Genomic DNA, 22240 nt, shown 5'->3' with positions numbered 1-22240 from the left:
CTAGGATGGAGCCTGGGGGGTTGGTCTTGTTGGGCCTGGTGATGGTGTAAATAAGTTGAAGAGATTAATTGATAAGGTGGGATTGGGGGTCTATGATTTTTTGCCAGTCGATATTTACGTCTTCCATTATGTAAGTTTCTTGTTTAATATTAGTGTAGGTCCAGGAGAGGTAGTCTTCTAAGGTATTGGTGTTATTACCAGGGGAATGTAAAGGGAGATGATACAGATACTTTTTTTGGTTATTTAATTTTAACATGACAATCACTAGTTCAGCATTTTTAAAGGATGGGATAGGATTTGGGAAGGGAGTAATAGATAAATGATTAGAGTAAATTAGTGCTACTCCACCACCTCTTTTATTTAGGCAGTCTGATCGGAGACATTGAAATCCAGGGGGAAGGAATTCTGAGTCAGTTATGTGTGGTTTTAGCCAGGTTTCAGAGATGGCTACTATGTCTGGTGAGTTATGGTTGATCCAGGCATGAAACTGGGTAGTTTTATTTGTTAAGCTTTGGGCATTGATAGTGAGGAATTTGAGGTCTTTATGAATAGGTTTGTTGTTGGAGCTATGGTTATAAGTTTGAGAGGTGTCTGGTCCGGGGTTAGGATGAATGCCACCTGCTAAGAAGAGGTATGAGAGAAGATGAATAAGTTTTTTAGGAATTAGTTTGGTTAGGGATGGGGGGGTGGGATGTGGGTTTAGGTTTGTAGAAATTTGAGGGGATTTGGAAGAGTTTTAACGTTAATAGAGAGGTAGGGTGGATAGTGGTGAGAGAGGCAGAGATGTTGTAGAAGTGATTTGAATAGTTGGGGTAAGGAGGTGGGGAGTATATATGGAGGTTTGTATAAAAGGTGGTATGGTATAGAGGAAGAAGTATGAGGAGAAGGAGTGTTGTGGGGGTAAGAATTGTGGAAGTAAAGGAAGACATTTGTGGTTGAAGTTTGTTTAGAGGAGGTAGGAATATGGAGGTTAGAGGGAAGTAGACAGGGCAGGTGGAATGGGGAAGGAGTATAGGGTAGGGTGAGTTGGGTGGAGAGGGAGGAGTTATGCTGTGGTGGGATTGGGTGATTGTAAAGGGGAGGGAGTATGGGATGGCAATAAATATAGGAGCACTAGGGGCGGGTGGGAATTGGGGGCAGGGTAGGGGAGCGGAGTAAGCTCGCAGGGTGAACGGAGTGGGATAGAGCAACAGAGCAGAAGAGTCCTGCTGAAAAAGTATCAGCCACTGCAGGTAGGAGCTGAGGTAAGTGAGAAAATACAGTAAAGCTGGGTAGAATTGGTAGTGAATAGAGCAACTTTGGGGAAGAATGAATAACATAAAAAAAGAGGGAGAGAGGAGTAAAGGTATGGGATAGTAAGCTTTAGAGGAAACTGGGAGATGAAGGTGGAAAGGAGAAGGAGAAAATAGACAAAAAACATGAGGAGAAGAAAAGGTTATTTTAAAATAGAGTAGGAATAGGCAAAAGGTGGGAAGGTGCTGCCACCTAGTGGTGAGTAGAGAGTATGCAGCCAGAGAGGCAATGGGAAAATAGAATGGGGCAAGATGGCTAAGAGACTGAGGTATGAAAAAAAAAGTAGAGGTGAGGAGTGAAAGAGAGGGTAAATCTTCAGTGGGATTTAAATTTAGGGATGGGAGGCTAGAGGTAGTGAGATTACAGGGGGATCTTTATGGTCTGCGGTAGGCTGCTGTCACACACACTGAGGGACAGGCTAGCATATGAGGATATTTTGATAACTGAGTTTGTAGTGAGGCTACATACATTTATTGAGAGCAAAATAGGTATGGGATTCCGCACAGAGGATTCCTTTTGGGTAAGCCCAAATTAGTGAGCAGGAAAAGTCCAGGTGGGCCGACTTAGCTTTATGCGGAAGACCGTGTAATTCAGGAGGTAGAGATGGACCCCCAGGAGAGGAGTGATTTATTGAGAGCAATATAGGTATGGGATTCCGCACTGAGGATTCCTTTCGGGTAAGCCCAAATTAGTGAGCAGGAAAAGTCCAGGTGGGCCGACTTGGCTTTATGCAGAAGACCGTGCAATTCAGGAGGTAGAGATGGACCCTCAGGAGAGGAGTGCCAGGGTGAATGAGCAGCACTACTGTGTTACCAGCTAAATGGGGGAGAGTGAGGTGGTGAATTCTAGTCGGGAGTTCTAAAGAAAATGCCAAAGATTATACCAGAAGTTCTTAAAGCAAGAAAAATAAAAGACCCAAACCTCCTCTACAAAAGACATTAAACAACAATTATTAAACAATGGGCAAGCATGAAAAAACAGTGATAGAATCTGATTAAAAATAAAACATGGTACATGTATAGGAAGCAACAGATCAAAGCAAAATGAGTGTAAAGTCACTCCTTCATGGATGTTCCATGTTCCAGGGAGAAAAACAGATAATTTTTTCATGTGCCAAGGACCTTGGTTTGCGTAAAGGATTTGTAGTTAAACCATAAGCAGCAGATCTCAATATGTTTCAAGTACTTAAAGTTAAACTAGGTGATGACTATATTTTATATGTCAAGTTATTTGGACAAGGATGTCAAACTCCAAAATTAGAACAGCCCAAGTGGTTACTACTTTTTAAATGCGACTGGCATGCCTGCAATCTATAACCAAGGGAAAGATTTGTTAAAACCAAGCAACACTTTTTCTGTTGTCAGGAAACCTATTTAGTAGATACACACATACAAGTTACTAAACAGAAGAATTCACAGATCAAGCATTTGGTAGCTAATAATTTAACTTAATGTAAACCACGGGTATTGATAATTTGTAGAGTCAGATAATGTCAAATTGGTAGAAGTATATAGGTATGCAAGTATCATGTTCTTAGACTTCTTCATTAACAAGCTTCCTCTTACACATAAAATATGTATTTGAGATTAGGTAAAATTTTAAGATCCAAGGAACAGGTGACCTCCAGACACTTCTGACTGCAATACTGGATCACTGTTGTTACTAAGCCTGCATCTGGACCAAGTTAAATATGACTACTCAGTAAAACCTAGTTAAAACTTGGTTCTTAATTGAACATAACAAAAACATTAAAAAAGTCTTTATTACTTGCCAACTTGAATGCTGAAAAACCATTTGACTGGGTAAATTGGAATTTTTTTTTTTTAATTTATGCTTTTAGAGCAACTGGTATTTCCTATGGTGTTCATTAGGGAATTGTCTTTGCTGCATCGTGGGATGATGGCAAGAATAAAATAGGAAAAAAGATGGTTACAGGTGTTTTCATTAGGTAGCTAGGGACCTGGCAGGGTTGCCAACTTTTCCTGTTTCTTTTTGCCCTTTATTTGAAGACTTTGGTTTCTTGATTAATGCAGCATGTGGTAAGACATTATAAAATCTATATGGACACTTATATAAACTCACTAAACTAGGTATAAATCCCTATGTCACAAGATGGGTTGCCAAAAGGCTCACTGACAGAACCCACACTGTGAAAGTAGCAGACTCCAAATCCAACTTCAGACCAGTGACAAGTGGAGTAACACAGGGTTCAGTCCTGGGTCCTCTCCTGTTTGGTATCTACATGTCTGAAGTTCAGGCTAACACAGAAGGTCTTTGGCTAACGAAGTTCGCAGATGACTGCAAACTAAGAGCCATAATCTAAACTCCTAACGATGTGGACATCCTATAAAAGGGCCGCACTGAGACAGATACCTGGTGTCAAATCCATGGTCTCAAGCTCAGTGCCAAAAAGTGCATTGTCATCCCTTTTGGTAAAAACTCTGTTCCCATGAACTACCACATAGGCGATACTCTACTTAACACCGAAAGTATGATAAGAGACCTTGGGACACAGGTGGACAGTAGTCTCTCTTTTGACAATCACATTGCCACAGTAGTCAGGAAATCCTTCTACGTGGCACACCTCATCACAAAAGGTTTCTCATCCAGGAAAAAAGAGGTCATTGTTCCCCTCTACTCATCACTCATTAGACCCATTATAGAATACAGCAACTATTCTGGTATGTACCTCACAAGACATCTACAACAACTGGAATGGCCGCACAAATAGCTCACAAAGAGGATTACCGGCCTCAAACAGATGCCCTACGCAGACCGTCTCAAATACCTCCAGCTTTACTCAGTCGCAAATCGCCAACTCAGAGGCGATCTCTGCCTAATATACAAAGCTATGTCAAACTCAGAGCTGTTTGACATGCTCCACTTAAAGAAATCCCAATCCCTCTGAGCTACATGCTCTAGGGACCTAAACCTTGTCACCACAATAAACAGAACATGCTGGAGGGATAGATTCCTGTCCCAGAGACTTCCCATACTCTGGAACAAACTACCTATCTATATCAAACAAAGTTCCTCATTAGCGCTCTTCAAGAAAAATCTTGACGATTGGATGGGAGATAGGAAATTCACCCCGGGATCACTTCTGTGGCTCTGCTTGATAGGGGCACAGGAAAATAATTTTCTTGGGTGGCAAAAGCCAGGGTACCTTTTTGGCTAGGCTTATATAGGCCCTAGGGCCAATAGCCTAGTACCTACCTATGAACCTATGACACACACTTGCTATTGATACACACAAATTACTTGTTGAGTTGAATAACCTGGAATGGGATTTGCAGTCAACCTTTCAGGACTTACTTCATTATAGCAGATTGGCTGGATACAATATAAACACCCAATAAAACTGCAATATTTTCCAGGTCGTAGTCTTAAGCCAACTTGCCTTCTGCATGATAAGATAAGGCATGGAGGATTTCTGCCATGAGGGACAATGTCAAAGAATAAAGGAAGGGACTAGTAGAGTACCACAAGGTCAATCCTGGTCTGTGTACACTTCACTGTGTTCACTTCAGTCATATGAGGAAGTACAGAACAAGAACAACCCTTTTACTGCTGACACAAAGATAGATACAGCAGTGGAGGATGAGCAGAGTGGTGAAAAGACTAAAAAACTTCATTGCATTCACTGTGTTTTTTCCAGAGACATGATAAACAACTGTAGGCACCTCACTGATGACAAAAAAGGTAGAAGCATCAGTGAAAGGTCAGAAAGAGAGTGGGGAAAAGTCTAAGGTAGACTTTAAGAAGGCTGAAATGGGGGGGGGGTTGGCTGGGGGAGAAAGGCGGCAAAGTTCTGCACTTGAGCCACAAAAATGATGGTTTGAAGTACATGCTGGTGGAAGAGGAACACAGCAGAAAAAAGGACTACAGTGTACTGGAGGAAGGCCAGAAAAGATGTATGGTGTGGAGTAGGGGAAATAATATGACCAGAGATTCAGTGATCATTAATCTGTGTTGTCCCTTGGGAAATAAACTTAGTGGGATGCTAACTTTTTGTGTGTCATGCCCCATTTCTGTGAATTCCATACCAACACAACTTTAGAAGTGCATCATGGTGCGGTCCTTCAAATGTTTCCTTATGTTCTATGTATGCCTTTTAATAGTGCTTTGCACTTTGCTTTGAATTCAAATTGATATAATTTTTTAGTATAAAGTGTTCAGTGGTGAAAAATAATAGTGAACTTAACTGAAAAGCTGAAGTTCAGACTTATTTCAGTTAAAAAGATGCCCAAATAATGGAACCATGGCAAAAAAATCCAAGAGTACTGATAATACCAGAAGAGTTAGAAGGGCTACTGCTAGAAGATAAACATCCAAGTAAAGCAATGCAAATAGGCTGCCTGTGCACCAGATGTCTACTGTGAGAATGGAAAGGCATTTTGCACACACACATAGGTCTGAAAAAAGTCTGAAGGGAATGACCAAACACAAAAGTTATAAAGCCCTTAAGGAGAAAAGCAGGAGATACAGTGCCTCCCACAGAGCTTTAATGTATTGATAAACATTCGTCATGTTTATATAATACATGTAGCAGCCAATTACAAAGATGGGAAAAAGTGCCTGAAGCACACATATGCAAAGGCTATCAAGCTGAGGTCAAAGGTTCGTAGGTAAGTACAGCTATTAATCTGCAGTCTATTACAAGCCTGGTAAAACCAGTAGGGTCCACTAGCACAAACCTTAGAAAATGACCAAAGTGAACTGTTACCCAGGAATGAGTAATAATATCAACCCAGCCAACTATAGACACTGCAAAAATCTATCTCACCACATCCAGACCTTCAAGCTAAGCTAGACTGCAATGATTAAGAATGCTGCAAAGGAAGACAGGCCAATATCTTTATTTATTTATTTTTTCTCATATCTGGCTAGAGGCAGAGATGTTGAAGATTGACCCTCCACTTGGCATCCTTCTAATGAAGCATTATTCTGGTTTTCCAGTGGCATATAATTTTCAGTTCTTTCACAATCGAACAAGCTTTACCCCCCTCCTGAAAGCTTTCAGTAGGGACTTATGTGGCCACCCCAAACAGAACCTGTATCCCAAAAAGTGGAAATAAGGCTCTGATGTCCTAACAGATGCCAGTAGAATGTACTGAACTTACAGCATCTGTTGCATCAAAGGTACTCATGGCATAAACACCCAGGGTGAAGGTAACTTTGTTTAATATCAGAGACAACAAATGCATCTTAAAGTGGCCAATGTAAAACAAGGAGGAGAATTCAAGTCAGCATCCCACTAAGTTTATTTCCCAAGGGACAGCACAGATTAATGATCAGTGAATAGTCACATCAGTAACTGTATTGTAAAACTGAAGTACCATATATCTGATGTCTCTTGAAACAAAAAAAAAACACTACTTTGAAACACTGTCTGTTAAATTACCAATATACTACAGTACATAGAGAGGAATCCAAAGTAAACCTGAACAATAAAGTAAAATATAATACTCATGAATTCAGATGGAACATGAAGTACTCACTTACATCTCAAAACCATCAGTAAACATTCCCCACCAAAAAAAGTTTTGCAAGTGAGCAAATTACTCTGTGTCACCCTGTCCCTCACTAACTTTAACATTACTGTGCATTTCATTATGCTGGCATTCATCAGGTCAAGGTGAAATGGAAATTACTTATCAGAATATACTTCACTGAATCCCAGTTCATTGAAAGAATGCATAAGAAAACTAAGACCTGCACTCTTTCAGGGCTCATAGTAATGTTTTAGAGATTTCATGGGAGGTGTTGCACTGTGGTCTGACAAGCAGCAGTTTGATGAATTAAATAAACTAACTACATGCTAATACTGAGGAAACAACTTCAGGGGTAATGGAATCTTCCCTTGTAGTTGTTATAAGACCATATACCATTAATCATTAACTACTACTACTACAAGTTTAATCTGCAAATTCTGTCACATGGTGGAAGTGTTTTTGAAATAATTACATGGTCCTCATTCACAATGTACTTTCGATTCACCTGAACAGTAGATATCTGACAAAGCTTTGCATCAAGAAGGCAATTTATTTTAAATTTTGTATACCGTAGGCTTTATAGACCTAATGAGTACTAAGTTACTCAAATCCTACAGAATAAACTATGTCTAGTAAACTCTAGGTGTACAAAAATGGGCTCAAACTAAATTTGGTATATAACCCCTCCCCTCATCATACCATATAGGCAGCACACCATTACAAAATTAAAATGTAGTCATGAATCTAGGAAATTGGGAAGATTACTCCTTTTCTTTTGACCACCATGTGACATGGTTGGCTAAACATCTGTTTGTTCTGATTTCCTGCCAAGGAGTGTATCATATAACTGATTTCTCTACAGTCTCCTTGCTCTTTTATCTGCTTAAAACTTTCATTTAGTGGCTCACTGCTGTTTTTCTGCTGTGATAAACATTTCTGTAGTGTTTTCTGCATAAAATAGCATAGCTAGTACCTATAATAGTTCCCCACCCTCCCTCGGTACCGGTGTCTTGTTCTTATACTTGGTGGCTTTGCAGTTGTCCACCCCTACTGTATATTTGATCTGGGACATTCCTCCCAGTCTAGTGTTTTTAGCTTATTTTACCTAATACAGAGAGAACATTTGAGAAGGCCAACCCACTTAGGTTCTTAACCTTGAACTATCTTCTGTTACTCCTTTCCCCTTTTCCACTTTACTAAAAAAAACAAAATATCCTTGTGTTCGTACTCAGTGTGCTTCTCAGCTGATAAGTAAATTTTTTGGCACTTTTTAACTGTTCAGAGTTGAATAAAACAATAACTGAATTCAGTTCCGAATACAGTTTGAATAAATTGCATTTATTTAAACTGTATTTGCTTTAATATTGCCACACATTAAAGTGTGCTAGCTTGCGATGCGCTTGATTTTTTTAGTGTTGTTTCAGCTGCTTTTCTGTAAAAAAAAAAAAAACTCTAAGCTTGTTTCCTTCCTTTCCTGTAACTAGTCTAGTCCAGATACAGATTTGCTGTGTCCTGGACTGTTTGTAAGCTTCTGAGACCTCTAAGCCTTTCTGTGTTGGAGGGAAGCCTTCTAGCTTACCAGTGGGAGTGGTATGCACTAGATAGCCTATCTACCACAAGAGAGTGGTTTCTGGCCCAGAAATTGTAGTTTATTGGCCGCTTGGGCAGTTTTTTCCATCATTTTCAACTTTCTGGTTTAAAAGCCTGCATTTGCGCTTCTTCCCTGCCTTTCCTGTAACTAGTCTAGTCCAGATACAGATTTGCTGTATCCAGGACTGCTTGTAAGATTCTGAGCCCCACCCCAAGCCTTTCTGTGTTAGAAGGAAGCCTTCAAGCTTGTCAGTGGGAGTGGTAAGCACTAGGTAACCTATCTACCACAAGAGGAGTGGTTTCTGGCATAGAAATTGCAGTTCATTGGCCGTTTGGGCAGTTTTTCCATCTCTTTCAGCTTTCTGGTTTAAAAGCCCATGTTTGTGCTTTTCCCACCTTTCATGTAACTAGTCTAGTCCAGATACAGATTTGCTGTATCCAGGACTGTTTGTAAGCTTCTGAGCAGTGCCAAAGTCTGCTCTTCAATTTTTTTCCTTGGATCTGCTAGTTCTCTCCACTCCTGCATTTTTACTATCTTATTAGTATAGCACTTCTTGTAGCAATTATTGTAGCACACAAAAAGTGCTACCAGCACTAAACATTCTACAAGGAAACAGCTCCAGTACTTATTATTAATGCCCACCCCTCCATTCATGTCTAAAGGTCAGTTCCCTGTGCTTTCTCCTATTAATCTGGTGAACTTGGGCATCCTGAGGCAATGTAGCAACTGCCTTATGTACACTGACAACCCTCTCCTCTTACCACTCAGACTCGCGAGAGATGCACTTATATATTCAAACTGGAAGCCACGCACTCACTAGCCAAGACCAGAATAGCTGGTCAAGAGGAGAAATTCAACACTTGCACTACGCCACATAGAACAATAGCCCTCCAGAACACACACCAGCACCGCTTTCACATAAAAACACAAACCACACTCCCACCTTCGCGGAGGCTCTCAGTAAAAATCTACCCAAACAGCAGAGACGTCCAAGGCAGAAACGCATTTGACCACTACAACACAACACTAATCATGAAACACATAACTCTCCTAAGCAGAGTTCCACTCAAACAAAGCCCCTATGGCAAAACCGCATGCCCAACACACTAGTCACAGGTGACTTGATAGTGATGCACACTGATGACCCACTCACTAGGCTGAATAAGGAGAAAGTAACAGCTGCCTGTTAGGTGCCAGGATCCACCACATAATGCACGCACTCAGGTCCCTCAACAACAGGTACAAATATGACTCTGTCATTGTACATGTGGGTATGAATGATCTGAGACATACCTCCCTGGACTACATGAAGAGAGACATGGAGGAGCTCTCGGATTATGTAGCCCAGGCGGATATGACCCTAGCCCTGAGCAGCATCCTACCATCACCCAGAATGACACCACAGGACAAGCAAAATATGATTGTTTTCAACAATTGGCTAAGTTTCTGGTGTCATTCTAAGGGGATCCAGTATCTGTCTGCCTGGGATGACATGACTGACAGACCTCAATGCTTTGCCAAAGATGGCCTGCATCTGTCACCCTGGGCTTCTGGATACTGGCCAAGGTTCTTGCCACCCCTATAGTGCCTTTTTAGGTGGTGTTCCAAAGACCAAATTACCACCGTAACAGCTACAAACAAATGCAATCTGAGGGTCATGCTGCTCAATGCTAGAAGTCTAAATCTCAAAATGTACTCGCTCAAAGCACTCCTTAAAATGCAGAACATCGACATTTGTGCTGTGACAGAGACCTGGTTCAAAGCAACAAAAAGCACCTCTGCACTACCAGGCTATAACTCATTCCACACCTTTTGGCCCCAGAACTTGGACTGAAGCTCCAAAGGTGGTTGTGTTTCCATAGTAATAAAGGGTGTGCACACCTCCAGACTGGTAGCCCAACATAACGCATCAGAAACACTTCAGGTGCAGCTAACATTAGATAAGACACTGATTCAGGTCATAGCCTGCTATAGGTCCCCAACTATGTCCCCAGACTCACACTCCATGTTCCTAAGCACCCTGGAGAATATTAGGGTCCAATCTAACACTCTCATACTGGGTGACTTCAAATACCCCTCCAGTAACTGGGAAAACTACTCATGTACAAATACACTTGCCCAATGTTAACTGGATTTCATTAATTCCAATGCCCTGGACCAGCTCATTCTTACCCCCACTAGAGGTACCAACATCCTTGACCTGGTCATTAGTAATATGGGCGACTGTTGCTCTACACCAGTAGTCAATGCCTCCCTGGTTAGATCCAACCACAAACTAATCATTTTGGAAATCCACATCCCTTCCCGCAAAGGTAATCACCATGAAAAACTTCTCCAAAGCTAACTTTAGGCTCCTAAAAACAGAGGTGGCTAACTTCACGGCACCCATGCAAATGGAGAATAGTTGCATGACTGCAGAATCATGCACCAATGCACTGTAGGAACACGTGCACAAATGCATGGATCTCGCCATACCCAATAGAACCAAGAAGCTCTCCTCAAAAAAACGGAAGCCAATCTGGTGGTCCCCTGCCATAAACAAACTCTACAACAGGAGGAGGAAACTGATGTGGAATAAGGTGAAGTCCCCAGACTGGAAAAACTCCCTTATCAGCCTCAACAAAAAGCTGAGATCCCTCATCAAATCCTCTAAAGCTAGCTATGAAAACAGAATTGCAGCATATAGTAAAGAAAACCACAAGATCTTCTATAGTTATGTAAAGAATCTCCACGGCAATACCCAGATTTGCTCTGAGCTACTGCACAATGGTACCTCCTATAATGAGCCAACAGATATTGCCAATATACTGGCTGACAGATTCAGTACCAACTTTACCCCTCCCCCCCAAAGGACCAATCACAATACCAGTAGATTGCCAGGCACCCAGTATTACTGCTACACAGGTTAAAACAGCACTGTCTAAGGCCAAGAATACAGCTTCTATGGGACCTGACAATATCCCTCGCTGCGTTCTATATGAACTACAGAGTGAACTGGCATCTCAACTGTGTGCCCTGTTCAATCACTGCCTCCCCGTAGGCTTTGTCCCTACCGAATGGCGCACTGCTACAGTCATCCCTCTCCACAAAGGAGGAGTGACTACAGACCCTGGGAACTATTGGCCCATTAGCCTGATGAGTCTGATATGCAAAACTACGGAACACATCATCATGGACCTAATAAACAAGGATATAGGGAATCTCCAAACTCTGGATCCCACACAGTTTGGTTTTGTGAAGGGTAGATCATGCCTGTTCAACCTGGTCGACTTCTTTGAGTCAGTCACCAGAGCTGTGGATGAAGGCAAGGTGGTTCATACAACCTACCTTGATCTAGGCAAGGCCTTTGATACCATTCCTCACTCAGGAATCATAGAAAACTCACTAAGCTAAACCTCAATCCCTATATCACTAGGTGGGTTGCAAACTGGATCAAAGATAGAACCCAGAGTGTGAAAGTAACTGACTCCAAGTCAGACTGCCGATCAGTCACAAGTGGAGTCCCTCAGGGTTTGACCCTGGGTTCTCTCCTGTTTGGTATCTACTTCCCTGAAGTCCAGGCCAACACGAAGGGACTCTGGCTGACAAAGTTTGCAGGCGATTGCAAGTTGGGAGCTATTATTAACTCCCCAAATGATGTTGACATCATACAGAAAGGACTCACTGAGACCAATGACTGGTATCAGAACCATGGCCTTAAGCTCAATGCCAAAAAATGTGTCATCATCCCCTTTGGGAAAAACCCAGTTCCCATGAATTACAACATCGATAGTAGTCCATTGAACACAGAAGGCATTATAAGAGATATGGGAACACAGGATGACAGCAACCTCTCTTTTGACCACCACAATGCCACAGTGTTCAGAAAGTCCTTCTATGTGGCACATCTCATTGCTAAAGGTTTTGCATCCAGGAAGAAAGAGGTCATTGTCTCTTTCTACACTTCCCTCATTAGGCCAATCATCGAGAACAATGCCCCATTTGGCATGTACCTCACTAGATACCTGCAACAACTGCAGAGGCTGCAAAAGTACCTTACAAAGAGGATCCTAAGCCTTAAACATTTGTCCTATATGGACAAGCTCAAAAAAACTCCAACTAGTCTCTGTCTCATATCATTTACTTAGAGGCAATCTCTGCTTGACTTACAAAGCTATGTCTGACCCAGCTCTGTTAGAAATGCTACATCTAAAGAAATCGCAATCCCTGAGCACAACACGCTCCAGAGACCTCAACCCCATTACCACAATCAACAGAACATGCTGGAGGGACAGGTTCAAAACCCAGAGACTGCCCATGCTATGGAACAGACTTCCATACATGTCAAACAGAGCACCTCACTGGCCATCTTCAAGAGAAACATTGATGAGTGGATGAGAAATAGAAAATTCACCCTGGGGATCACTCCAGTGGCTCTACTCGACAGAGGCACTGGGAAATAAGGTCGGGTGGCATGATGCCAGGATAGTCCTATGGGCTAGGCTTGTAATGGCTCCAGGTCCATTAGCCTAGTACACACCTATGAACCTTAAAAATACTTTTATTTAGCACAGATGATTACCAGAGGAATATCTTCAACGTTTAGAGAGCTAATCACTCATTTATACTCAGCTTTGATCAATATTCGTGTACAATGCCCCCTTCGGGAAATATTTTACTAAACACATCAAAAAATTAGAAAGACTCCTCACCAAAAGGATCACAAGCCTAAAGACCTGAGTTATGGGCAGAGGCTGGAAGCCCTTTTTTTAGGGTCTTAAAGACTTTTAAAGGGAAAGTTATTTATTTATTTACATTTGTTTAGCGGGATAGTCCACTGGGCAGTTATGAGCCCATTTTCAGTGGAGGCCCAGGGAGAAAATCTCCACAAATAATAAGAAACATATAGAAGGAGAGAATACATATGAAAAATGAGTACATTATAAAGTATATACAGTACAATTAACATAAGGAATGAGTAACATTACTAAATAATGTATTTAGACAATTTAAACAATTTGTTGGATTACTAAATATTCACAAGTTGCCATGTATGAGGATCAACAGAGGTAAAGAGGTTGAACTTTACATACATATTTTTGACAGTAGAAATAGAGAGGCTGACACCTTGCTTTAATACATAGCATATTTTGAAACATCAGTGTCAACATTAAGTAGTGGCAATTAGGCTTCAGGAAAGAAAGACAAGGTGCAGGTACTATTCCAGGAAGAAGATAAACAGCTTCTTAGTGAGCTTTTGACAGCATCAGAGTTTTGAGTGGTTCTAATAGTTAATGGTAGGGCATTCGACTCTTTGGCTACAGAATAGGAAGACAGAAGTTGGCCTGCTGGGGAGTTTGGCTTTTGTATTAGTAGAAGGTGCTGATTTCAAGATCTGATAGAGCTTCTTGGATGGCAGAAACTGAATATCTCACTAAGAGGTGGACAGTCTATGGTTTAAAGATTATTTTGTGTGTCATTGTTAGTTGTAGGTAGGAGAGGTAGTGAGGAAGCTCGTGCCACTTGAGGGTTTGTAGAGTGGTACAATGATGGGTATAGTCTTTGGCATTAGTTTCAAATTTAGCAATTTTGTTATAACAAATACTGTGTTTAGCTTTTAGGGAGGATGGGAGATTAGTAAGCTGTGGAGCACCACATACTAGTGATGGTAATAGGTAGGTGGAAGCTAGAAGTGCGGAGGAGCTAAGGAAGTGTGTATGACTATACAATATACCTAAATTTTGGTGAGTTTTGCTGATATTGTGATGTATGTCTAAGTCAAATTTCAGATGTTTATCTATAATAATTCCTAACAGGTTTGTATGGGTAACAACCACGACTGCTATGCTATTCTGAGAAAGCATAGTGAATTGGGCTTTATTTAAGGGGGTTTTCCTTTCTGGGGTGAAGAGTATGAGCCTGGTCTTGTCTGGATTGAATGACAGATGATTATTATACATCGAGGTCTCAGTAGAGGAAAAGGCCATTTGAGTTATTTGTTGTAGGTCAGTGGAGCACATAACAATCATGTTGTCTGTGTACTGAATAAGTGAAATTTGTCCTAGAGAAGAATGAAAACTATTTATGAAAATGCTGAATAAGAAGGGACCTAATATGGAACCTTTGGGGACTCCAGTAGTGGTGTTGAGATATGGAGATAGGGAGCGTTGTCATTTGACAGCCTGTTGTCTATCTGCTAGGTAGCTTGAGAACCAGTTCAGGGAGGAGGGGGAAAGGCCAGTTTTAGAGAGTTGGGTTAGAAGTAGTGGGTGAGAGATGGTGTCAAAAGCTTTAGATAGGTCTAGAAATAGGAAGGAGACAATTTTGTCAGAGTCTTGGGCTCTGTTGATGGTGTACATAAAGGATATTTATTTATTATTTATTTGACATTTGTTGACCAAGAAAGTCCGACTGGGTCAGGAACCCATATTCAGCAGGGTCCTGGGAAGAAAAGGTCCACAAAGTGTAACAATTGACAATACAAATAAAGATAGTTAATAGAGAAACATTTTACAAAGATGAAAAACAATTATACAACAGTAAAGACATTTTACAAAATTGATATGTAGTGATAATTACAGTTCAAAAGAAGTGTAGCTTACATATTATGGGTGGTTTTAAAGGCATAACATCAGTTGAAGATTCTCTCAGCAGTGTGTATTTCAATCAAAGAGTACAAGAATATAGGTTAATTTATGTAGTTCTTGTGGTTACAATTTTGAAGATGGGTGATAGAGAACAAGTATAATGAAGTTTGTACAATTTAAGAAGGGGAATGGACTGGGGTTTTTAGGTAGACTGTACGTAGGTCTTAGGAAGACAACGAGAGTAGGAGAAGGTAAGTACATTAGTAAGATTAATGGCAGGTTTGTAGAAAGAAAAATAAGTGGGAGGACTAGGTTCAAAGTTATAGGGTTGCTATGTTGACACGGAACACGGGCAGATGTTGATGTTTTGCAGATAGTTTTTTAGTGTGAGTTTGAAATTTCTGTGGTTAGGAATTGTTCTGATTCTGCTTGGTAAGGCATTCCAAAGTTTTACTACAGTGTAAAAGTATAGACATTAACCAGCTTTTCTGACTGGTCTGTGTAGGGTTACTAGTTGTTTATCTTCAGAATGGAGATTTCTGGTGGTTGAGTAGATTTGGAGGAGTGAGCTGAGAGCTGGGAATTTATCCGTTTGGTATATAACTCTGTGTGCCATATTAAGTTGCAGGTGGTAAAGGAGTAGTGGGAGTTTTAACCAGCTGAGAGTTTTAAGAGTATTTCAGTGGTGTGTGTTGTGTGGTGCATTAATAGCAAATTTTGCAATTTTATTGTAGCATGATTCTAGTTTATTTTTTAAGGTCATCTGAATGTTCGTCAGTATGGAAGCACCATAGAGAAGACAGGGAAGCAGATAAGTACAGGCTATAGTGGTTTTGGTGGTTGGGTTCATGAAATCTTTTGTGCCGATACAGCATTCCTAGTTTTCAGTGAGTTTTCTGAAAGCACTGTGAATATGCAGATCGAAGGAGAGGTTACCGTCTACGGTAATTCCTAGCAGTTTGGCTTGGTTAGCAACTTCTAGTTGAGTACTGTTTAGAGAAATGATCCTAAAATCAGCTGAGATATTATTGGGTATGAAAAGGAGAAGTTTTGCTTTATTAGGGTTCGGCAAGAGCTGTACCTTGTTTAGCCAGGTCTTGATGGAAGTACAAGCAGTTTGGGTTAGATGCTGAAGGTGTTTTATGTTGTTGGAGGAGAAAATGATGGTAGAATCATCAGCATATTGTACAAGGGAACTTTGGATGGAGGTGGTGTGAAAGATGTTAACAAAGATGTTAAAGAGTAATGGTCCGAGAATGGAACCCTGTGGTATGCTGGTGTTATTTGGTAGACAGTTTGAGAAGGTTCCTTGCCATTCTAAGCATTATTGTCTGTCAGTGAGGTAAATGTGGAACCATAGCAGAGAAGTAGGGGAAAGAGCAAGGTTAGAGTTGTTGTAGTAATATGGAGTGGGAAACGGTATCGAAAGCCTTGCACAGATCGAGAAATATTACAGATGTTAGTAGACCGGCATCTCTGGCTTTGTTCACTATGTCTGTGAAGGAGACTAATGCAGTAGTTGTACTATGTGATAAGCAAAAAACGTGCAGGGTAGGGGTAAGTAGTTTGTTTTGTAGGGCATGATTAATTAGTTGTTTATATATGCATTTTTCTAATAGTTTGGATAGCGGAGACAGAATAGCTATGTGACAATAATTGGTAATGTCATCGGATTTACCACCTTTGTGTAGGGGGGTTATTATGGATTTTTTCCAAAGGGTGGGGATGTATGACTCTCTGAGGGATTGTTTGATGAGAATACTTACTAGATAAGGTATGGCATCTGTGGCGAGTTATAAATATTCTGGTGGAGGAGAGCAGGATTTTAGTTTGAGTAGTAACCTACTTATGTAGTGAGTAAGTATTGCTTGGAAAGTAAGGAGAGGAAGATGTTGGAGAGTAGTGGGAGAGTCCTGGAGGAGATGGGTAGAAGAGGGGGGGGGTTCAGTGGTATGTTGGGAAGTGATGGGGTTTTGACTAGTGTGGTAGTTTGAGGACTGGTTGGAGGAACTGAGTAAATTAAGAATGCTGTTAATAAAATACGAGTTGAATGCTTCAACTATTTGGGATGCAGTTTTATTAGTGGCAGGGGGTGGGTTTTCTTTAGTTCTGGGATTAAGAAGCCGAGAGATGGTATACCAGAATTATTTGGGATTGTTTCTGTTGGTGCTTGGTTGGTGCGAGAAATAATGCTTTTTTGTCTTTGTTAACCTTTTTTTTTTTTGCTTGGTTGTGTAGTTGTTTGTACATTTGGTAATTAGGTTCACTTTTTGTTTGTTGCTATTTATGCCAAGCTTTGTCTCTAATTACTAGTATGTTTCTGGTGTCCTTGGTTAGCCAGGCAGCCTGATTTGCTTTTATTCTTTTTGTTTGGAGGGGAGCTAGGCTGTTAAGGGTGTCTAAGAATGTTTAGTTGAAGTGGCTAACAGCATCATTTATGGTAGGGATTTTAGTGGGGACCACTTCAAAGATTTCAGTATTGAGTTAAATTGTTGGTTGAAGTGAGACAAATTACCTGAAGTTTTATACATGGGGTTTTTACAGGCATGGGTTATGGTTCTGGTGGTAAAGGTGGGTAAGTGGTCACTTAAATTATTAGGTTGGGTTCTGGAGTTGGAGTATTTCTGGGGATCTGAAACAAGGATTTAGTCTAGTGTAGATCCCTGGTCTTTATTCATAGAGATTCTAGTTGGGGCTGTGATAAGTTGGGCAAAACTGTAAAGGTTTATGCCGTTGGTGCAGTGGCTGGAATTTAGACTTTGCCATCTATATTGGTATCTCCTAGTATGATGGTTTCATTGGAGATATTTAGGGAGATCCAGGAGAGGAAATCTTCTAATATGGGGATATTATCCCCTGGTGGAATGTATAGTACAACAATGCATAACTGTTTCGAATTATTGAGTTTTAAATTGGCTAGGAGAATTTCAGCAGTACTGAAGGAGGAAACAGGTTTAGGTTAAGGGAGCAGGGTGAAAGTATTAGGATACATTAGTGCAACACCTCCCCCTTTTTTGTGCATTTGGTCTGCTCTAATTATAATGGAGCCTGGTGGGAGTAGTTCTGTGTCTTTAATATGTGGCTTGACACATGTTTTAGTGACCGCCAATATATCAGGGGAGCGCTGGGTTAGCCATGTATGGAGCTCAGTTGTTTTGTTACAGATACTATGCAGGTTAAGGGTGATGAGAAGTAGATACTTAGTGAAGGGAATGTTAGAGGATGAGGGGTTAGAGGGTGGGCCAAGGTTGGGGTGGATGTCTCCACATAGGGCTAAGTAGGAGAATATTATTGTGTCATGTTTAATCAGGGTTGTTTTAAATAGATGCTCTAATTTTCTTATGAGTGGGGGTGTTGGTTTAGGAATGTCATGAACAATTTTAAACTTGATAAATAGTATTATGCTGGAGTTGTAAAGTGAGGGTGATATGTTAGAAAAGGATTTGAATTTTGTTATTAGGAAGGTGTTGGATGTGGAGTGTTTATATGGTATGAGAAGGGCCTGGGGGGTTTAAGGATGTAATGTATATAAGAAGGGAGAGAGTAAGTGAGATGAGAGGCACAGTGGTGGAAGAATGTTGAGACATGTCAGAGAGGTACAGGGGGAGGGGACTGTTAAGAGTGAGTGTGAGGGAGGGGTTAGTTGTGTGGTGCTGTGGAGCAAAGAGGTGTGGGATTGCTGTTTGATTGCATGTGAGTGAAGGATATGGGTGGAGAGTAAATGGGATAATATGATAGGCCAGGAGGTGAAGGAACAAAGTGATTGGGTGTAAGAGATACTGGAGGAATGGTTAGTAGAGATAAAAAATTTAATTGATGAAGGTGTGTGTGGGAATGGGGGTGGGGTAGGGTAGGGGAGTGGACTGAGTCCAAGCACAGTGAGGGCGAACGTAGCAGGCTGGCCCTGGTCTTGTGGATTGCAACAAAAAACAATCAACTAGGTATATTTGTGGATGGAAAGTAGAGCAGAGTGAGGATTAGAGGAGACAGATGTTGGCTGGGTAGAAACAATTGTTGAATGTTAGGGTAGATAACAGTAGGCGGGAGGATATAATAGTACTGAGTGGGAAGATAAGTGGGGGTGAGGGAAGAATAAAAGCAGAGACAAAAATATGTTGAGATTGCAGTTTTAGACAGATATAGGAGGTGGACAACTAGAAGGTGTCACAGTTTAGTAACCTGCTACAAGGTAACTACATGTATGTTTAGGATTATGAAGAGAAGAAGGGGTTGGTAGTTATGTATGCGGGCCTGTTCAGTTATAGCAGGACAAAATAAGTAACACTATACTGCAAACTGCACTTACATTACTTTTATGGGTGTCCCTTCTTGAAGAGGTGACTGGGTATCCAGCAACAGTAAGGTGGTTAAATTCTCCAGTTGTACATGGGTTTACAAGAGCTTAGGGAGCTCACCTGTTATAGTGACTGAGGTCAGAGAGGGATGTGCTACATTAACTTTATGGCTGTCCCTTCTTGATGAAGAGACTGGGTATCCAGTGACAGTAAGGTGGTTAAATTCTCAAGTTGCATGTGGGTTTTCAAGAGTTTATGGAGCTCACCCAGCGTAGAGACTGAGGTCAGACAGGGGAGTATTATATTTATTTTATGGGTATCCCCTCTTGAAGAGAAGATTGTATTATCCAGCGACATTAAGGTGATTAAATTCTCCCGCTGCATGTGGGTTTTCAAGAGCTTATGGAGTTTACCTGGTGCAGTGACTGAGGTCAGAGAGGGGTGTGTTATATTAATTTTATGGGTGTCCCTTCTTGAAGAGGAGAATGGCTATCCAGCGACAGTAAGGTGGTTAAATTCTTCAGTTGCATGTGGGCTTTCAAGGGCTTACGGAGCTCACCCGGGGTAGTGATTGAGGTTAGAGAGGGGTGTGTTATGTTAATTTTATGGGTGTCCCTTCTTGAAGAGAAGATTGACTATCCAGAGACAGTAAGGTGGTTAAATTCTCCAGTTGCATGTGGGTTTTCAAGAGCTTATGGAGCTCACCCAGGGTACTGACTGAGGTCAGAAAGGGGTGTGTTATGTTAATTTTATGGGTGTCCCTTCTTGAAGAGGAGATTGGGTATCCAGCGACAGTAAGGTGGTTAAATTCTCCAGGTACATGTGGGTTTTCAAGAGCTTACGGAGCTCACCCGCTGTAGTGACTGAGGTCAGAGAGAGGTGTGTTATATTAATTTTTTGGGTATGGGTATTTTATGGATATGAAGGCAGTTGTAGTGCTAAGACCTGGCTTGAATCTGTGTTGTGTGGCAGACAAAATTTAGTTGAGAAATAAGTCAAGACTTTGAGTATGTATACATTTTTCCAGGATCTTTGAAATAGCACAGAGAATGGCTACTGGCCTGAAATTTGAGATATCAGAATTATTGCCACCTTTATGAAGAGGAAGAATATAAGCTTTTTTCCAGATTTGAGGGACATAAGATTCATAATGGATCTGTTTAGAAGTATGGTATAGGTTAGGCGATAGCTTCAGCTGCTAGATTTAGGAACTGGGTAGGTAGATTGTCAGGAGTGGTAGAGCAAGGTTTGATCTTCAGAAGTAATCTTTTTGTTGTGGTGGCTGGAATGGGTTTAAAAGAGAACATAAGTGTGGGATGGGTGGCAGAGCTGTGAGAAGAATGGGAGGATGGGGTGGAAGAGGAGCACGGGGATATTTTAGAAGGAGTGGGGGGAGTTGCAAGAAGATAGTTTGGATAGCGTAGCAGGGTTTGTGCTCCTGTGGATTTGGGCAAAAGAGGCAGTGATATATGCAATAGTATTGATAAAGTGAGAATTAAAGAGAGTTGCTTTTTTCTTGGGATGTTTTCTCGGATGTGGACTTGTGTTACTCTTTGTGCTTGGGTTTAGCAGTGATGTAACAGAATTCCAGAATTTCTTTGGATTTAACTTATTCTTGTTCTGAAGTTTTAGACAGAGGTCTTTTTTGTCTTTGTTTACCAATCTTTTTGCCTGATTTCAAAGTTGTTTGAATTTCAGTAGGTCTAGAGGGTTTTTATTTGCTAGCCATTCTTTCCAACTTTTGCCTCTGGCTTTCATAAGTTCTTTAGTGGTCTTAGTCAGGGGCATGATTTTCTCTGATCCACTTTAGGAGGAGAGGAGTGAGGCTATTTAGTGTTTGTAGAAATATTGAGTTCAAAGGCTTGACAGCGTCATCTACAGGGACAGCTTTTAGCATGTGCCAAATTTAACTCTTTTAGAGTATCTATGAATGTCAATGGGTTAAATTTTGTGAGGTTCCTTAGTTTATAGTGATGTGGCTTTTGGAATGAAGGTGCAATGAATAAAGGTGGGGAGATGGTCGCTGAGGGGGCTTGGGCGAGTACCAGCTGAAGATATTTTATTGGGGTCACTGACCAGTATCCAATCTAGAGTGGAACCACAATTGCTGTTATTGTCGGGTCTAGCTGTAGAAAGTACAGTTGGGTACACTTACCATAAATGTAGATGTTCGAGTGTATTCACTGTTGCAGTCATCACACTTGGGTTATCTGCCTGCAGGTAGCCCTCAGTCAGCCTAAATACCAGAGTCCTGGAATTTCTGCGTCAGATGCTGTCACTTCTTCCATGACATCAGGTCGTTAGGGGTATAAAACAGGCAGCCGACACCATTACATCAGTTTTTCTTGCCCCAGATGTCAGGAGCCCCCCAAATAGTAAGCTAGTATATGGTGTGGAACACCACCAGTAAAAAGTAAATACCACTGCCATAAAAAATGGCCATATAGTGGATAGGTAGAAAGGATAGAGGAAAAACGGGGCTGGAGGGAGGGAAACCAGGACTGCAAGAGTGAATACACTCGAACATCTACATTTATAGTAAGTGTACACAACTGTACTATGTTCTTCTTGTTTCACTGTTGCAGTCATCGTACTTGGGTTGATTCCCACAGATGAGGAAGGGTGGAGGCAGTCAAGAGAAGTTAGGGCTAGCAAATCTAGCTCTGGATTTAGAAAAAATAGGTAAGTGGAAATGCTTGGTGAAGGTGTGTACAGAACTCCAGGTTGAAGCTTCCGGAATGTCCCTGGTAGGGACTCCCCTGAGAAATGCTGTAGAGGTGGAAGTAGCCCTAGTGAAATGTGTTCTGATCCCCTGTGGGGTAGGTTTTCCATGGTGCTTGTAGCAGAAATGGATGCAGTGTGCTATCCATTTGGAAATGGTTTGCTTTGAAATGGCCTTGCCCTCTGCCCCTGTAGCAAAGCTGACTAGCGGCTGGTCAGATTTTCTGAAAGGTTTAGTCCTGTCAAGGTAGAACCTGAGCTGTCTGTGCACGTCCAAGG

The 22240-nt window shown here is 41.3% G+C and overlaps 1 protein-coding gene across 3 annotated transcripts in view; it reads right to left on the bottom strand.

Annotated features, from left to right (window-relative positions):
- FAF1 (Fas associated factor 1) overlaps positions 1-22240 on the bottom strand; it is a 5915525-nt gene that overhangs the window by 652885 nt on the left and 5240400 nt on the right. The gene's annotated exons all lie outside the window — the stretch shown is intronic.

Source organism: Protopterus annectens, chromosome 14.part0, assembly GCF_019279795.1.
Source record: "Protopterus annectens isolate FY-2018-M chromosome 14.part0, PAN1.0, whole genome shotgun sequence".
Taxonomy (NCBI): domain Eukaryota; kingdom Metazoa; phylum Chordata; order Ceratodontiformes; family Protopteridae; genus Protopterus; species Protopterus annectens.
The sequence above is the reverse complement of the archived record's forward strand: the minus strand, read 5'-3'. Positions and strand labels throughout refer to the sequence as shown.